General features: G+C 40.0%; 1 long non-coding RNA gene across 3 annotated transcripts in view; it reads left to right on the top strand.

Annotated features, from left to right (window-relative positions):
- Nucleotides 1–2,303: 2,303 nt before the first annotated feature.
- Nucleotides 2,304–19,244, top strand: part of LOC101422041 (uncharacterized) — a 30,550-nt gene continuing 13,609 nt past the window's right edge. For 2 of the 3 annotated variants that reach the window (XR_002795246.2, XR_002795247.2), the window contains exons 1-2: nucleotides 2,304–14,704; nucleotides 16,161–16,252. This is a non-coding gene — a long non-coding RNA (uncharacterized lncRNA). The remainder of the gene's footprint in view (nucleotides 14,705–16,160; nucleotides 16,253–19,244) is intronic. The other variant, XR_011647887.1, reaches the window with a different exon arrangement.

Raw genomic sequence — 19,244 nt, 5'->3', positions numbered from 1 at the left:
AAGCATCTGGATGTTGTTGAGGCCTAATCCTAATAATTGGTAGTCTGTGCTAAAGACATAATAAAGTGGAACGGGTTAAATTCTGTAGTGGTGTCAGATTCCTGGTGATACCAGCAGTTCATAGCCTATAGAGAAAGAGTTTAAGATTGGTCCAGGTGACCTGATAGAGATGCTGATGGTGATAGTCGGCTTGCTTTTTTAGGTCCTGTGGGTCAGCTCCGGCTGAGATCCTAGGTGTTAAAAGAGTACTACTTATAGTACCATTTTTCTGAGGACTGAATAATGTAAAAAGTGTTTTAGTTACTGCCTTTTACAGCAGATTTGGTTGTTATTATTCAAATATACCATGATCATTACAGTGATTTTAAACTTTATGCAAATTCCACAATTCTTAGAGATATTTTGCATGCAAAGCAATCTTGTCAACAGAGTTATTTCAGTAAAATATAACCAAAATGAATTGAGTCTAAGATCCTGTATTTTGGGATCCTCAAGCTCTTACTAGCTTTTAGACCACAAGCAAGGAAGTTGATATCTATCTCAATTTATCAATCTATAAAGCAAATGACTCCTTTTCCCTTATTCATTTTACTAAAATGTGTGAAAGCTTAAGTTAGGATGAAACCTTACTTTAAAGCAGGGGTCCTTAACCAGGGCATGGGTCTGTGAGCTTGAAATGAAAAAAAAAACAACTTATTATCTTTATTTTCTCTGACCTCTAACTGCAATCTAGCATTTCCTTCACTTATGAATGTATGCAATAAATTACAGTATTCATTTCATATCACATTATAGTTGTTGCACATCTCAAAAAATCACTTATGCTCATCTATACTTCGAAATGATGGTAGTTAGACCCGATAGTAGCTCACTAAACTATCTGCTGCTACATTCTGAGAAGGGGTCCATGGTTTTCACCTGCCTGGCAAAGGGGTCTGTGGAACAAAAAATGTTAAGAACCCCTGCTTTAAAGACATTCCAAATTATATTTCTTAGAGATTAATTCTATTTTCTGCCCCAAATCTGGAGAGCACAGCAAGTCTTGTTTGTAGGATTTTGCTCCATGATTTGATTTTTTAGTCTTCAGGAAGGCTCTTGTTGACAATTATTTTCCAGATGGAAATTTTATTATTAGATTCTGTTTGCGCTAAAGCGCTGCCTTCTCAATGGTACCACTTTGACAAAGCAATATCCATGGTTTGGAATGACCACATTACCTTTTTGTGCGAACCAAGGGAACTTAGAAGGTAGGGAGTATCCCTTAAGGGGGAAAAATTTGCATATCTTAGTCTTTAAGTGGGGACCTGAGGGCATGCATATGTAAAAGATTTGTTTGATTGTTACACTTTCCCATTCTATCAGTGAGAGGACAATGTATCCTTTGACTTCCTAGGAGATGGGTAATAATTAGTTTCTTTTGCCTCCCTTTGGGTTCTTTGTTGTTCCTTTGATAAAGAACACCAGAGAGTTTATTAGAGTAGTGGCTTTTCACTGAATTCAACAAGTTTCTGGGACTACTTTAGCTTTTATCTCAGCTTTTTTCCTACCACTTAGTGCCCGTTGATTAACTTCCTTACTATGCTGTTATGATTGGTCCAATGTTGGAGTCTTCAGATTCTTAGAGAATGTAGGCAACTACTAAAGACTGAGAATTCACAGTTTAAACATTACAAAGAGGTTACAGTTTTCCTCCTGGATTACTTAAGTGGTCAAATGGCCATTCTTTGATCTGTCTTCCTTTACGTCCTCTTGCTCACCAATTGACTCAAGTATTTTCTTTCTTCTATGGTCAGGGGTCATACAAGGCAGAGTGATGGAGTAGAAAATAAATTCAATCTGAATCATGGTGTGTGACTTCATCCACCCATTTTTTATGGGCTTCTATCTTGTAATATATAAAACAGAGGGATAACCCTTTACTATCACAGGAGAATGGAAGGGAAATTTTAGCTAATTTGATCCAGTCATATGTTATGTCATCTGATTTAATCAAATGTTATCTATTTGATTTAGCCAGTGTCCCATTTTATAGATGAGGAATTTGAAAACCCGATTGGAGTTGTGACTCCCAGACTAGAAATGAAGCCTACTTCCAGGCTGGTGTTCTTTCTAGTATGGTACTGCTAAGTTGAAATCTCCCCATTTTCTTATAATTTGGTGACATTTTGAGCTGTCTAAACCACAAAGATAACTGACTTTCAATCTTCTAGGCCCCTCCTCTTCTCCTCCCTCCGCCCCTAACCCCCCCTGAACTCTTAAAGCGCTGCAATTCTCTGCATCGGCCATATTTTTTTTCTCCCGGGGTGGCTATCCGCTAACTGTAGGTCTCTCTTCTCTTATTGTTCTTTCCGGAACGATTTCCAGCCCCCTACTACCCCTCAGGGCATTTCCCTCAAAGAGGAGCCATGAAGATTACCTAAAATGTTTTTACAATACTAACCTTTCTAATTGTATTTTCTTGACACCTTCTTCTCCCTCCCAATTTTTCAGGCTTTTGAACGGTTTTTAGGCAATTTTCCATTTTTAAAGAAAGTAGTATTAGGAATGATTTTGGTTTGATGCCTCGGTTTTTGTGGTTTGGTTCCCTGCCCCCCACTTTTATATTTTGCCCATTGGGGATGTGGATACCTGATTATTTTATCTTTTTCTTTTGCCCATCGGGGCTATGGATACCTGCCTTAAGAACCTTTTTTCTTCGCCCATCGGGGCTGCGGATACCTGCTTTTTATTATTTTCTTTTCTCTTAGCCCATCGGGGCTGTGGATACCTGCTATTCTCCTATACCCCCCAAATCCCTTGGCCCATCGGGGCAACGGATACCTGCATTTTTTTTTTTTTTTTTAATTTACTTTTTGGTCCATCGGGACTGTGGATACCTGCTTTTATTATTATTTTTTTTCTTGCCCAACGGGGCCTCGGATACCTGCTTTAATTTTTTGTCCTAGTCCATCGGGGCTGTGGATATCTGCTTTTAATTTTTTAAGTTGCTCATCGGGGCTTTGGATGGGAAAATTTAAGGGTTTTGTAGTTTATTATATTATTTGGTATACCTACCAAATTTTTGCTGGTGATCGTTTGGTGTGTGAGTGTGCCTACGACCTTAGCTGAGGGTGGACTTTGCAGTTAGCTAAAAGGATGGACAGGTTGGGGAGGAAAAATGGCCACCATTGTAGATTTGCTGCATGGCTCGGGTAAGGACTAGTTGTTGTTTGTGCTAAGTATAAATTAGGGAGGCAAGGTGGTTAGGGAACAGGCAGTGACAGTTAATGTTTTGAATGCTCGGATTCAAAGGCTTTTAACAAAGGCTTGTTAAAAGCTTTGGATGAACTGTGGTATGAGGAGGCAGAAAATAGAGGATAGTTCTGTTGTCAGTAAAAAGGGCTAACGGAAATTGAGAGGGAGAGAATTTATGCGTATGGTTCAAAATGGCGACTTGGCTTTGTGCCATTGCATAGCATGGCGGGCCCTGCTTTGTTAGATTGTCCAAAATGGCGGATCCAGTTGTGCTGCAGTGTTCCAAGTGGCCGGAAGCCACAGCATGGTGGGTAAGTCTTTGTTCAGTATCTAGCATGGTGATAGTAGGGTTTTGTCATTTTGTAAAATATGGTGGCTGAGGCTATTGCTGCAACGTAAAATGTAGCGGGCCTGTCTTTGCATTTATCACGCGCACTTCCGGACGGGATTTGCCGCAGGGAAATATGGCTGATTAGTCACGTGGTCATCATGACGGTTTGCCATGTGGGCGTTATGGCGGATTTTGGTGGCACAGTTTTGGCGGGCTTTAGACATAGCAGGCCTGCCGCATTGTTAAAAATGGCGGGCTTTGCCGCCTTTTGCCGCTCAGAGCGGGAGAAAAGGTGGGCTGTGCAATGCTGGATTGCCGCATGACCCAACTAGTCAGAGAGGGTGGTGGTAGAATTGTGCTCAGCCAATTAAAGGGTGCACTTGGACTTTGAAGACACATTGGTCAGATAGATACTCAGCGCGGATTCGCTGAGTAGATAGATCATTTTCCTTACTGTCTTTATTCAGCCAGTCAGGAGGAAGAACTGGAGGAGTCATATTATAAATTTGTACCAATGAGTGGTAGCCAAGATTTTCCAAGGTCTTTTCAAGGACGTTTGCCATTTCCACCTCTCTCCCCTCTCGTGTGACATATTTGGATGTGCAGGTTGAACCTCACCTCATTCCTCTGCAGTGCTGTCAAGGCCTAAGGCTATCCTACTTCCCCCTGGTCTCTGCTCTGCCTTGCACTATGGTCATGGACAGTGCTCCAGGCCTGCCTAGGTTGGATATGGCGGTCAGCTGTGGCAAGGACCAGAATGGATCACAGATGCTCGTTGGCCAACAGCAGAAGAGGAATCCCTGCCTTCCTCAAGAGGAACACCTACCCCGTGGCTAATCCTGGGGTCGGATTTTGATTTCTATTTGTTTGTTGGATGGCAGCTAAGTAGTATGATTGTGTGGTTTGCTAGTGTTTGAACTTAAGTTTTAAGCACCTATTATGGGAATGTATTTAGGGACCTTGTGTAGAAATGAATTTTGATTTGTAGAATTCATTTTAATTACAGTTAAATAATTTTCATTTTTGGGTTCATTAAAATTTCTTCAAGTTCTCAGTTTCTTATTATAAATTTCTTAAACTTATTTCCAGTCTTAGATATTCAAACTCAAATAATTTGGAATTTAAAAATTGCTGATTTTTTTGCCTCTGGAATTGGTTTAATAAACTACTTGCCTTTGGATTTTTGAAGAGTTCAATTGCACGGAAAAAGTTAACTAATTTAAGGCCAGCCTCAGTCCAGGCCTTGCTCTGTCCCTTTCCTCGATGCTGCACCGATTAACTATACCTACCAATTGGGAAATTTAAATTACTATCATCTTGCGTCCTCTATTCATACTCTTACATATGGAGTATTAATATCCACATTTCAATTTTCTGTGGTTCCCTGCATCCTAACCCAAAGCATATCTCCAGTGTCCCTCAGTCTAACTCTTCTCAATCCTGCCCCTGCCCCTGCCCCTGCCCCTGCCCCTGCCCCTGCCCCTGCCCCTGCCCCAGCCCCAGCCCCAGCCCCAGCCCCAATCCCAGCCCATCCTCAGCCAGTTTTCCCCTTGACCCCCATCCCCTGCCCTCTATCCAGTTTTCATCACCTCAGTGCTCAAAATCAGTTGTCCATTGCATATCCATTATTGGGATACCCTGTGTACCTTTTCAGCATTGCTGATCTCCAATGCTGATTATCTGAGTCCCTATTCTCAATCCTGTTTGTCCATGGTCCCATGTTAAAACAAGAATTCCTTCATCCTATGTATTAATATTAATAAATGCTAGTTAATAGAGGATTTTTTATTAGGCAATTATTGCCCATAATTCTAGTTACTCATCCTCAAAATCTCTTGCTTTTGTGGAAGAAAAAATCACTCCTCTCTCAGATGCAATAGTCATAATCCCTGTTTTCTACCTTCATGACATTGTTGCTGGCCTTTTTTTCATGCACAAAGAGTGTTGATCACCTAAAATCCCTTGGATTGAGTGAAATTATCATTGTCCATAAACTTGCTTATTAGATTAGATCGCAGTCCAAATCTCAATTATATTCAGCAGGGGACACAGATAACCTACCTCATCTTCTGTTGGGTAATGTGCTTGGTCCAAATTGCCATAGCCTTGCCCACTAAATAAAGGCATTCTCTCCTCTTTGACTTGGTTCTTGGGAATCCTGCTGCTCTTCGACAGTTAAAATACAAAATAGTAAGTGTTCATTAGCTTATCCATTAATCATTTCCCTCCCATCACCTTCACACTGCTGCTGGGCAGTGCTGATGACCTGAGACCACATTTCTTGAATTGATTAATAAAACCTCAGTTGTCCATAGTCCTGTTTATTATACTAGGGCCTTGGCAACTTCTGCAGTACAGCAAAGGTGCTGAGCCTCAAAGACCCTTCCCATGGAAGACTTATTTACATTTATAATTATCCATTGTCCTGCCTAAAAGAAAATATCCATCCATACTCTTTATTGTTCCCAGGAAGTGCAGACCACCAACCTTGCATTAATATGTAAAATCTTAATTGCCCGTAGTTCTACCCATTAGTGTGGGATGTTCCTTACCCCTACCCCTGTGCCATTGCTGCCAGGGAGTTAAGACTACACAGAGTCCCTTCTCTTAAACTACTGATGTGCATCACTGTATATATCCATGATCTTCTGCAATAAAAACTGATTCCTACCCCATGCCACCATCTTTTGAATGTTGTTAAAGAGTGCAGATAATCCAAGAACCCAGCTCTTAAACAGTTAATTTGCAGTTGTAGTTGTCCAGAGCCTTGTGGAATTGAAAGGTCCACTGTATCCCATTTACATACTGTTGCCTGGTTGTCAAAGTCCCCTTCTACTGAAACTGTACATATCCTATTATTCTGGGATCCTATCCCCTCATATTCTCTTTGCATTACCATTTGGGTATGCACCACCTAAACCTCTTTTCTTGGAATCGCTAATATACATAATTGCAACTATGGTCCTTTCCATTAAATTAGTTACCATACTCTCACATCCTGTTAGCAAAAGAGTGTTGATCACCAAGGCCCCTTCTTGTGAACTGTTAATGTGCACAATTGCATTTTTTCCTCTTCCTGTGCACTAAAGAGCTCACCCATTTCCCTTTTAGTAAATAGTAGATGACCTGTATTCAAGACCTTTGCACTAGGGTAGTTACTGTGAACCATGGTAATTTATCCCTGTACTCCGAATTATAGCAAGAGGTGTTAATGTTGAAAATTACAGTCCTCACGATCCCTCCCATTAATCTAGTATCCTCACCTCTAAGTCCTACTTTTGGGACTCTAAATGTGTATATTTGCAAATGTCCATGATCCTTCCCAATAAGCTAATATCCTGACTTTAGTACTTCATCTGGGGATTTTGACTATCTAAAGTCTGTCTCTGTGTCTATCCTCATACAAAATAGTACTAGGATTCCACCCCTCACAGTTACTTTGCATAACAGCAAGGGGTGTTGACCAACTAAGATCCACTTCCTCTACTCTTTAAATGGGCATAATTGCAAATGTCTGTGCTCCTTTATGTTACTGTAGGATGCCATTTCCTCACTTCATTTGCATTACTATAGGGGCGCTGACTAGTCAAAATTCATTCTTTTGGTTCCTTAATGCTTACATTTGCATACCAGCAGGAGGTGCTTACAACACAAGGCCCTTTAAATAGTAATGCACACAATCTAAAGTTATCAGCCTAAAGTTATCCGCAACCCTGCCCTTTAGATCAAGACTCCTGCACCCATCCTAAGCTGAGGGTGCTGACCATTTTACAACCCTTCACTTGGGATTGTGAGGGTCTCTGACTCAGGCCTTCTTTGCATTCTTGCTTTGGTGCTGGTGAGCCTTTGTCGAACTGTTAATGTGCATAAGCACAGTTACAGTCATCACCTTGCTTTTGTATTACTGCAAAGGTGCTGACCCCTAAGGCCCTTTTCTTAGCCTGTTGTGCAGAATTACATCTGTCTGTGGTCCTGTGCACTAGAGAAGGACCCCCTCCCCCTTTTTCCTCCACTGCCTTTGCCCTTTAGCTGGGAGTGCACACTACTTTTAAGATTCTTAATTTGGACAATCAAGAAGCATGGTTTTAACTGACCACACTCATATCCCTTGGACATTAATGTACATAATTTTACCCAGTTCATCATTTTAGACCGAGATCTGTCCTACTCCCTCAGACTCCTTTTGCATTGCAGCAGGGAGGCTGATGCCTACAGCTTGCTTTACTTGGGCTGTAGTGTGCATGATTGTATTTGTCCGGGTTCCTGTGCCCTAGACAGGAAAGTTCACCCCACCCCACTCAACAACATTTTCCTTTGGTTTCCAGCAGGGAGTGTGCCCCTACCTAAAAGATATTGCATTTGGACAGTGAAGGTGCACAATTGTAATTGACCACAACTATTAATGTGTATCTTGCACATTAATGTGCATAATTGCAAAGGACTTATTCCATTTGAATAAGGTCCTACCCCCTAAGATCTCTTTTGTGATACAACAGAGATGCTGGCCAGTAGAGAGCTCTTTTCTTGGCCTTTAATTGTGCATTAATTACATTTGTCCATGAGCCTAGGCACTAGATAGGGAGCTTCCCACCATTCCACCCTTCTGCCTTACAGCTGGGAGTGCCCACTGCTTTTAAGATTCTTATATTTGGACAGTCAAGGGATATAATTTTAATTGGCTACAACCATGTCCTTTGGATGCTAATGTACATAATTTCATTCAGTTCATCCTATTCGACTGAAGTCTACTCCCTCAAACCTGTTTTGTATTAAAGCTGGGATGCTCACACCTAAGGCTGCTTTATTGGCCTGTTAGTGTGCTTGGTTGTATTTGTCAGGGTTGCTGTGCACTAACAAGGAAGGGCTCCCCACAACCTTCCTTTGCCTTCCAATAGGGAATGCCCCTACATAAAGATACTGCATTTGGTCAGTCCAGGTGCACAATTGTAAGTGAGCACAGCTATGTATCTTGGACATTAATGTGCATAATTGCACTTGGTTAATTCCATTTGTTTAAGATCCTACCTCCTAAGATCTCTTTTTCAGTACAGCAAATATGCTGTCCACTCGGCCTCTTTTCTTGGCCTTTAATTGTGCATTAATTACATTTGTCCATGTTCCTGTGCACTAGATGAGCTACCCACCATTTCACCCTTTCGCCTTACAGTTGAGAGTACCACCACTGCTTTTGCAGTACAACAAGAGTGCTGGCCAATGAATCTTTTTGTTGACCTGTTATTGTGCGTACCAGCTTTTGTCATGTTCTGGTGCACTAGATAAGGGCCTCCATGCTTCCCCACTCTATTTGTGTTAGAGCTGGGAGTGCTCACTGCTTTTAGGATCCTTATATTCGGATCATCAAGAGACATGATTTTAATTGGCCATGACCATATCTCTTGGGTGCTAATGTATATAATTTCACCTTGTTCATCCTATTCAACTGCGGCTCTGGTCTATCAGACCCCTTTTGCATAACAGCAGGGTGGCAGACCCAAGACCACTTTTCTTGGCCTGTTGTTGTGCATGGTTGTAATTTGTTCGGGTTCCTTTAGTCAAGGAATAACTCTGCCACCCCAACCCTGAACACATTTTCCTTTGTCTTCCAGCAGGGAAATCTGTACCTAAAGATACTGCATTTGGACTGTCAAGGTACACAATTGTAATTGACCACAACTATGTATTGCATATGGTTGATTCTATTTGAATAAGGCCCTACCCCTTAGACCATTGTTGCAGTAGAGCAGGTATGCTGGCCTCTAAGGCCTCTTTTCTTGGCCTGTTAATTGTGCATAAGTGCATTTGTCCATGTTCTCTGTGCTAGATAAGGACCTCCCTGCTCCTGCCTCCCTGCCACTCTCTTTGTCTTACAGCTGGGAGTGCTCACTACTTTTTAACATCCTTATAGATGGACAGTCAGGGGACACAATTATAATTGACCACAACTATATCCCTTGGCTTTTAATGTACACAATTCCACCTGGTTCATCCTATGAGGATGGAACTAATTTCATTTGAATGAGTTCCTACTCCCTCAGACCCCTGTTTCTATAATGCAAGGTTGCTGACCCCTAAGGCGCCTTTACTTGGGACTGTAGTATATGTTACTATTTGTCTCAGTCCTTATGCTCTAGACAAGGAAAACCCACACACCCACCCTATCTTCCTTTACCTTCAAGCAACGAATGTCCCTCCCTAAAGATACTGTGTTTGGACAGTCAAAGTGCACATTTGTAATTGACCACAGCTATGTATCTTGGGCATTAATGTATATAATTGCACATGGTTAATTCCATTTGTATCATATCTACCCCTTCAGACCACTTCTGCACTACAGCAGGGATGCTGGCCATTAAGTCCTCTTACTTTGGCCTGTTATTGTGCATCATTGTATTTCTCCATGTTCCCTGTACTAGATAAGGACCTCCTTGTGCCCCACCTCCACACTGTCATACCTGGGAATGCTCACTACTTTGAACATCTTATATATGGACAGTCAAGGGACACAATTTTAATTGACTACAGCCATATCCCTTGGCCTTTAATGTACGTAATTTCACCTAGTTCATCTTATTAGATTGAGTTCCTACTCCCTCAGACCCCTGTTGCATTACAGCAGGGTTGCTGACCCCTAAGGCCTGTTTACTTGGGACCGTAGTATGAGTGTTTGTATTTGTCTGGGTCCCTATGCACTAGACAAGAAACACCCAGACATCCAGCCCATCTTCTTTACCTTCAAGCAACAGATGCCCCTCCCTAAAGGTACTGCATGTGGACAGTCATAGTCCACATTTGTAATTGACCACAACTATGTATCTTGGACACTAATGTACATAATTGCACATGGTTAATTCCATTTGTATAAGATCTTACCCCCTTAGACCACTTTTGCAGTACAGCAGGGATGCTGATCACTAAGGCCTCTTTTCTTGGCCTGTAAAATTTTGCATAATTGATTTTGTCCATGTTCCTGTGCTCTAGATAAAGACCTCCTGCTCTCTCACTCCCTTTGTCGTACAGGTGGGAGTGCTCACTATTTTAAAATTCTTTATGTATGGATATATGGACAGTCAAAGGACAAAGTTTTAATTAACCATAACCATGTCCCTTTGACTTTAATGTACATAATTTAACCTACTTGATCCTATTAGATTGATCCTATCAGGATCTTATTAGGATCCTATCCGACCCTTTTTGAATTATGGCAGGGTTGCTGACAGAGGATCCCTTTATATGGGACCGCAGTATGTGTGTTACTGTTTGTCTCAGTCCCTATGCACTAGACAAAGAAAGCCCACACACCCACTCCACCTTCCTTTACCTTCAAATGAATGCACCTCCCTAAAGATACTGCATTTGGACAGTCAAGCTGCACATTTGTAATTGACCCCAACTATGTATCTTGGACATTAATATGCATAATTGCACATGATGAATTCCATTTGAATGAGAGTGTACCCCCTCAGACCTCTTTTGCAGTACACCAGGTATGCTGGCCACTAAGGCATCTTTTCTTGGCCTATTGTGTGGAATTACATGTGTCCATGTTTCTGTGCACTAAATAAGGAACTCCCTGCTTCCCTACTCCCTTTGTCTTACAACTGGGAATGCCTACTACTTTCAAGGTACTTGTTTGGGCAGTCAAGGGATATGGTATTAATTGACCCACAATCATGTCCCTTGGACATTAATGTACATAATTTCAACTGGACCATCCTATTAGACTGAGGTCCAACATCCTGAGACCCATTTTGCATTACAGCAGGGTTGCTGACCCCTAAGGCCCCTTTTCTTGGGACTGTAGTATGCGTATTTGTATTTGTCTGTGTCCCTATGCACTAGACAAGGAAAGCTCCCACCGTTTTTTCCTTTGCCTTCAAGCAAGGAATGTCCCTACCTAAAGATACTGCATTTGGACAGTCATAGTGCACAACTGTAATTGGCCACAACTGTGTATCTTAGACATGAATGTACATAACTGCGCATGGTTAATTCCATTTGTGTAAGATCTTACACCCTCAGACCAGGTTTGCAGTACAGCAGGGATGCTGACCACTAAGGCCTCTTTTCTTGGCCTGTTGTGCATGATTGTATTTGTCCCTGTTCCTATGCACTAGACAAAGACTGTCTCTTCACCCCCAACTACTTTTGCTTTTTAGCTGGGAGTGCCCACTACTTTTAAGTTCTTTATATTTAGAAAGTCAAGGGACAGGGTTTTCCTTAACCACAACTAACTATGTCCTTTGGACACTAATGTGCACAACTGCATGTTGTTCATACCATTTGAATCAGATTCTCTCACCCGTTTTCCAGTAGGTGGAGTCCATGGCTTAAGATCCTTAAATTTATACAGTCAATGCACATAGTTGTAATTGTTCGCAACTCATCACTTCTTTGATCTTTGTCCTTGCATTACTGCAGGAGGTATTTTGTTCCCCCAAAACCCATCACAGTAGACTGTTAATATGCAATTCCAAATGACTGTGGTCGTCATACTAAAGTCATATCCCCTCATCCTCTTTTGCAATTTAGCAGGATGTCATGATTATCCAAGGCCCTCTTTTGGACTGTTAATGTGTGTAATTGCATTTTGTCTTATTCTGTGCACTAGAGCGGACCCTACCTACCTCATTAGCATTTTCAGCACATGTTTGTGCCTACTACTCAAGATCCTTTCACCTGTAATGTTAATGTGCACAAATACCAATTTTCTACAGGAATGTCTTACACCCAAACCCTAGCACCCTCTTGGCTTTACAGCAAGTGGATGCTGTTCACCTCATGCCCCTTTCTTTGGACTTTAATGTACCTAACTGGAATTGTCCACCTCTTTTGTTGGACTGGGATTCCACTCCTTTACATTAGGGGTGTGTTACCCATGTATGAGCCCTTCTCTTGGGAATAATAATGTGCATAATTGTATTTGTCTGTGGACCTGTGCAGTAGAAAAGGACCCTGTGTTCCTACCAATACCTTCTGATTGTTCTTGAGGAGTGCTAACTATTCATGACCTCAGCTCTTGGACAATTAGTAATGCACCAATAATATTTGTAAAGAATACTGATCAGTGGATTGGACCTTTGTGCCTTCTCTGCATATAGAGTACTTTGGTACTGACTACTTAAAGTTTATTTTCTTTAACTGTTAATGTGAATATTTGCAGTTATCCATGCCTCATTCTTTTAGGCTAGGATACCTTTCGCTCATACTGCCTTTGCATTACTGCAGGCCTGCTGACCACTCAAGACCTATTCTGGGGCTGTTAATGAACACAATGGCAATTATCAATGAACATTTTCCTCCATGCCTTAATTAGGCAAGTACTGCAACCTCCTCCAACTTCCCATGGCATAGTATAAAAATTGCAGTTGGCTATGATATTGTCCATCAAATAGAGACCCACACTACCACTCTTTTTGCATTCTTCCAGTGTAAAATGCCGGTTATTCCTGGTCTCACCCTTTGTACAAGGCCTTTTCTCTCCCGACCCCCTTATATCCTTTTTATGAACCATTAGTGCTAACAATTTTAGGTGTCCATGTATCTAGCTATTGCATGAGGTCATGCGCTCTTCTGCCCCCCTGCTCCACCCCCCCCCATCCCTTTTACATTGTTGCTAGGGCATCTTAACTGGGCAAGGCCTTTTCTCAGACTCAGAAGTTAACAATTCCAAAGGTCATTAGTTTACCCATTTTGTATTGCTGTAATACCTCAGTTAACTTTCCCTGGTCCAGCCCATTAAAGATGAATCCCTCCCCTTTCTTTGCATTGTTTCAGATCACTTATGACTACCTCAAACCCCTTTAAACATGGATGTCTCCCCTTCTTTTGCATTGTTTCAGAGCACTTATGACTACCCAAACCCCTTTTGTGTTATTTATGAACACAATACCAGTTGTCTCATTTTTCAAGATTGCCGTACCACTTTGGTGTTTGTGCAGTGTTGACTACCAAAAGCAGGCCTAGACTAGGTGGCTAGGACTTACACTTTTTCCTGCATTGATAATAGGCCCAATTCCAATTAATTTTACTATCCAGGGGCCAGGAACCATCTTTGCCAACCTCTATTACTGCTTTATTGTGCAGAATACTCAAGGCAAGCCAGGCCTAGGGGGCTTGATTGCTACCTTGTATTTTGGGTTTTCTATATACGGTAGCAATTGAAAATAGTCTTCATAAGAAAGTAAATTAACCCATCCCCTGCGTTCTTCCTTCTAGACCAGAATCTGGCTAAGAATCTGTCCTCTCTTTTTATATTGCTATTGTGCAGTGCCAATTGCTTGGATACAATCAGAAAAATTGGTTTTAAGTTTATATTTTTCGAAGAAGACAACTAACTGTGTTGCAAGGTGGAATTTGATAATCTTGGTCACTTAATTTTTTGAAGTTGAAAACCCTTTAATATGTGCACCTGATGACCAGTGTCTCTCATTTTACTGAGGGTGGTTGGTCTGTGGATAGATGACTGTGACTTATTATTACAGTATTTAATCAAAGGCGTTCTAGAGCGAAACTCTTTTAGGCCAATACCTTCATTTAGGCTCTACCACCATTTTAAAGCCAATTCTTGTTTGGGCTCTACTACCACTCACATTTAGAAAAACTACCTAAACTTTCTAACCCTTAAATTTCATCTGGAGAGGATTGCAGTAAAATGATTAAATGAGAGGACATATGCTGAGGTGCTTTTGAAAACCACAGAACACCTTATTTGGTTATTTTATTGTATAATAATCCACCCTGTTTAATTCTACCAATAAGTTGAAGTAGACTGAAGTAACACACCGAAGTGAGGACTTATCCTAGAAATGATGGGACCTCTTTCCCTGTTTTATAGTATAAGGAAAATAAGCCAAGATCTAATCATTCTTCTGGACATAAACTTCAACAGTGAGATATCTGCCTAGTAAAAATGAATAATATCCCAGTCTCTAGTGTATAGGGTCCTTTGTGGCAGAGGAGTAAATAATATGGGACTGCTGAAGCAATTAACTAGACATCACAATAGCAGTTCTTTATAATCTGAAACAAGGATACTATTCCTCTGAGAAGGATGTCAAAGATCGGCTCAGCTCAGGGTGCACTTTGCACTACTAGCTACTTGGACAGCTGTAAGAAGAATCTCTGGCCCTTTAGAATACTGTAAGTACTACTTTGTAGAAAATAATCTTTTCCCTGGTCTATTTTCTTTCTCTTTGTATCACAGACAGTTCAGGGGCCCAGTAAGTCTCTTACCTAGTCCTACCTCATTTACAATGATATGTGTTAACCAACAGAGGAGTTCTATAGTTAATACTGTGTGTCCAGCCTTGTGCTGGTGTGAGGTTCAGAATGATATAGTTTTATATAATCTCATTCTTGAGTTAGTTTTCTAACTTAAGCACACTTGAAGTAACTGTAAGAGATATGATACTTGAGTGCTGGTTTATGTGAATTAAAAAAGTTTAAAAAAGGGAGCCCACTGGGATTTGAGGTCGATAGGATAAAATTCAAGAAGAAGGTGGGTTTATATATTTTTCCTCTTTGGGCCAGGATTCAATTAATATTGAAGCCATTTGGGTAGTCCAGTTTATTTTAATGTTGCTGTTTTTTAAACCTCCTTTGGAGGCATGGAAAGAGATTAAAGAAACAGCCATTGTGTTTGGCTATATACCAAGGCTGGCAAATTGAAGATTTTTAAATGTCACTGTAAGCTCAAGCTTTATAAGATACAGGAATTGGGAGTATAAATCTGATACTGTGTTCCTTTGCACATTCTATTTCTGCCCCAAAACCAATGATCATGGTTAATCCAGAGCAGAGGTAACTTACTCTGTGATATTTGTGGAGCCGTTTTTTGTAGGAAGACACTGGACAAATGCTGTAATTTTTACAAGAAAACCTCGACTTTGCCTACTTTATGCAGTAATTTGTGTACCATTGGCCCCTTCACCTTTTTCAACAGGTATCTTGTTACACTGAAAACACCTTAGCCTCCTGTTGATAAGCTGAAAGGAGCTTAGCCTCCCTGATGTAAAACAGACTCAAAGGTCTAGCTGAAAAAATATTCTTTAACCTAAAATTTGAAACATTTTTATGTACTTACATGCACCTTGGCAGCAACAACAGGACCCATGGAAATGAGCTGGGCTTCACATTGGTATTTCCTCACATTATGCCTCCCACACTTCCCCCTCAAGGCCTAAAGACTTTATTTGTCTCACCGATTGAGAGTAACTTATATAATGGTCCTGAGCCTTCTTGGAAACATGGTCTTAGCCATTGTTTTTCAAACTCAAGCCATGTATCAGGATGAAACAACTTATAAAGGAACACAATTTCTTGGGCTCCTGAAGAATAGTAATTTGGGGAACACAAACTTAAAGTTATTTGAAATGCAAGTGTGTTTTCCAGTTTTAAGTTACCTTTGTCAAAACAAATTTTATATAAGTCTTGTAGAAATTGGGGATCCATGATAATATATCCACAAACCTCCAGGGTTCTTATCACCCCAATTTGAGAAACACTGGTCTATGCCTATGCAGCCTTATTGTAAGTTGTCAGATTACTGTTCAGTATCAGCATACAACTGTAACTACTATTGGAATTTGTTTTGAAGGGATGAATTCAGAGCCGGTTCTTTATTCCTACTCAAGAGGAAGGATGGACTGATTATAGGTGGTTTGGAGCCTTCATTAGATGGAGCCAGAGGTGAATCTTAGAGTTTTATTTCAGTTCATTGCTTGAAATAATCTCTACCCTTAAAAATCTCTAGCAGTTGTAAAAAGGAATTCTTTAGAATTGAGGGTATCTTCAAATTTGAGATAATCCTTTTGTTAACTAATAATCTTATTCTAGGCACTGGAAGATATAGCAAAACCAAGCCATAACTCCTGTCATGTATATGCTATCTCATGGAGGATGCAGAAATGTACAAATCATTATGGTGTTGGGCAGCATTTGATGAGTACCTTAAAAATGTTAGGAAGTTTTGTGGGCATAGAGGAAGAAGAGTGGGGAAAGCACTCTGCTCAAAGTCATGGCAGAGTATGCTTAGGGAGCATCTTGGTTGGTCAGCTCAGGAGATTTCTAAATTTAGGGTTTACAGGAACTACTCCAGTGCATTTTATACATTTTTAAATGAAGTATATATCCCCTTACATGGAATGATTTATTTTTTCATGAATTGGGGGTGGAGTGAGATACATTATGAAAAAGTTCTGAACTGGGAATAAGAGCACCATTAGTCCTGGACTTAATAGTTCTCCCTCTAATTTATGTCAGATTACCCTCAATCTCAACTTCAATGTGAAGTGTAGGGACGGTTGATGCGTTAAGATGAGGGACTTGGATTGAATGCCTCAATCCTTGTAAGTTTTCAGGGGATCAATAAAATAAAGCCCTTCAAGATTTTTATATTTATCTAAATGTATTACTGTGGTTTCTTTTCTGACTTTTTCCTGTATAGAAGCTTAATATAGAATTGGAAGAAGTTTTCTAATCCTGGTTTTATGTATCTTTTCCCATATTCCCCTTCAGTTTTTCTCTTATCTTTCTGTAACTTATTTTGGTATTTCTAGCCACCGCCCTAAATTTGAGATTACCATGAGACCCAGGGCTGCTTTTTTATTTTTATTGAACTTTCATAATTTCTTTTCAAGGTATCTGGGCCCTGGTTATAAAATATATACCCAAATGGGAGCTTGTATCTTTTGCAGAATTAAAAGTTGATCTTGGTGTCTCCTAAAATATTTCCTGTTTGTGAACATGTCCTGGGAAGATTTTTACCAGCTTAGAGAGAAGGAAACTGGTAATTCTGAACTGAGTTAATGCTTCTTCTGTTATCCAAATCCATATCCAAGTCCAATACAAATAGGCAAATGCTGATATGTATTGTTAAACAGAGCTAATGCTTTCCCCTTCCCTGTGTCTGATAGGCTGGATTGGAGGAAAACTTAATTTTCCCATTCCTGTATTTTGGGCTGCAGTAGCAGTGAACACTGATATCCTTCAGAATCCAACTCTAAAGTATTTGATATTTAGCTCATTTGCTGAATTTAACAAGTTAATCTAGAATGGTCATGCATAATTATATATCATTGTATTGCTGCCCTTGAGTTGGATGTTTTTTGTTGAAGATTTAGACTATTCTATTTCTTTTTCTTATCCTCTCCAAGTTAGAGCGCTGAGACATGGAATCTTAGGCTCCTTGTGCCTCCTGTACAAATGAGCTTGATAAAGAACTCCTTCCTTTACTGTTTTAATGCCTATATTATAAATGGGAGAGCCTTTGCTTTGTTCATGTTAGGATGAGAAATTGAAACATAATTTAAATTTACCAGTGTTATATTTCTCAGATGACTGGCAGACTTAAACTAAAATATTATTTTGTTTAATTAACTAGAATGCTATTTTTCTAGTTTCCCTGGAAATATTAGAGGGTGTGCAGTAGATCTAATACCCTCTTATTGCACAGTCTATGTGGTAAAATGCTTTTGACAATATAAAAATAGAAAGGGTTGGAAGAGCAGTGTACTTTACTGGGTCCCATTTTAAAATGTTCTAGGTTAATTTTAGCCATTGCTTTGAAAACTGTTAACATTGTGTTTTATGTTATGTTTGCTAGTATGATTGCCACTGTATAGCATTTCAGTGTAATTACTGTAAGAACTATATAGCATTAAAATTTTCCAGCCTTATAGACCTCCCTTGACTAGCTGTTAATTCACTGTTTTCTTTTTATAACAGGTTGACTAGGTCTTTCCAGGAAATAAGTTGCTGAACAAGAACCAGAGTCTAATATCTTTTTAAAAATACATGTTTTTTTGATATTGTGACTAATAGACTACTTGGGCCTCTTCTACAAGGCTACATTTCAGTGTAAAAACTGACTACAGTTAAAGTCCTATAAATAGAATAGAAAGGAAGCAAGTCTTTAGGCCAAATCAGCAAATAGTAATGGTATCTAGTGTAGCAAAATTCTGGAACATAGAATTACCAGTTCTTAGGAACATAGAATTACCAGTTCTAGGGTTTTTCTTTGCTTTTTTTTTTTGTTCCTATGATCTCTTTATTTTTTTTTAAATGTTACATTCAAAATATATAAGAGGTTCCCACATACCTTCCACCTCTCCTCATCCCACTCCTCCCACATGAACAACCTCTTTCATCATTATGGCACATTCATTGCATTTGGTGAATACATTTTGGAGCACTGCTGCACCATATGGATAATAGTTGTAGTCTACCCTCTCCCCCAGTACATTCAGTGGGTTATAGCAGGATATATAATGTTCAGCATCTGTCCCTGCAATATCATTTAGGACAGCTCCAAGTCCCAAAAATGCCCCGACATCATATCTCTTCTTCCCTCTCCCTGCCCTCAGCAACTACTGTGGACACTTTCTCCACATCAATGCAACAGTTTCTTCCATTACTAGTCAGAATAGTTCCATAGTAAAGTATCAGTAAGTCCACTCTAAACCATATTTTATTCTTCCATCCTGTGGACCCTGGGATGGTTAAAAACTTAAGTTGTTAAAAAAAAAATTGAACAGTTTGATATATAGAATGATTCTGATGGCAGTACAGAGAATTCCCCACACCCAGCTTCCCTTATTATTAACATTTTAATGTAAGTATGGTGCATTTGCTACAATGAATCAATATTTACTAAGTACATACTTTATTCATATTTCCTCAG

The sequence above is a fragment of the Dasypus novemcinctus genome, chromosome X, assembly GCF_030445035.2.
Source record: "Dasypus novemcinctus isolate mDasNov1 chromosome X, mDasNov1.1.hap2, whole genome shotgun sequence".
Classification (NCBI taxonomy): Eukaryota; Metazoa; Chordata; class Mammalia; order Cingulata; family Dasypodidae; genus Dasypus; species Dasypus novemcinctus.
The sequence above is the reverse complement of the archived record's forward strand: the minus strand, read 5'-3'. Positions and strand labels throughout refer to the sequence as shown.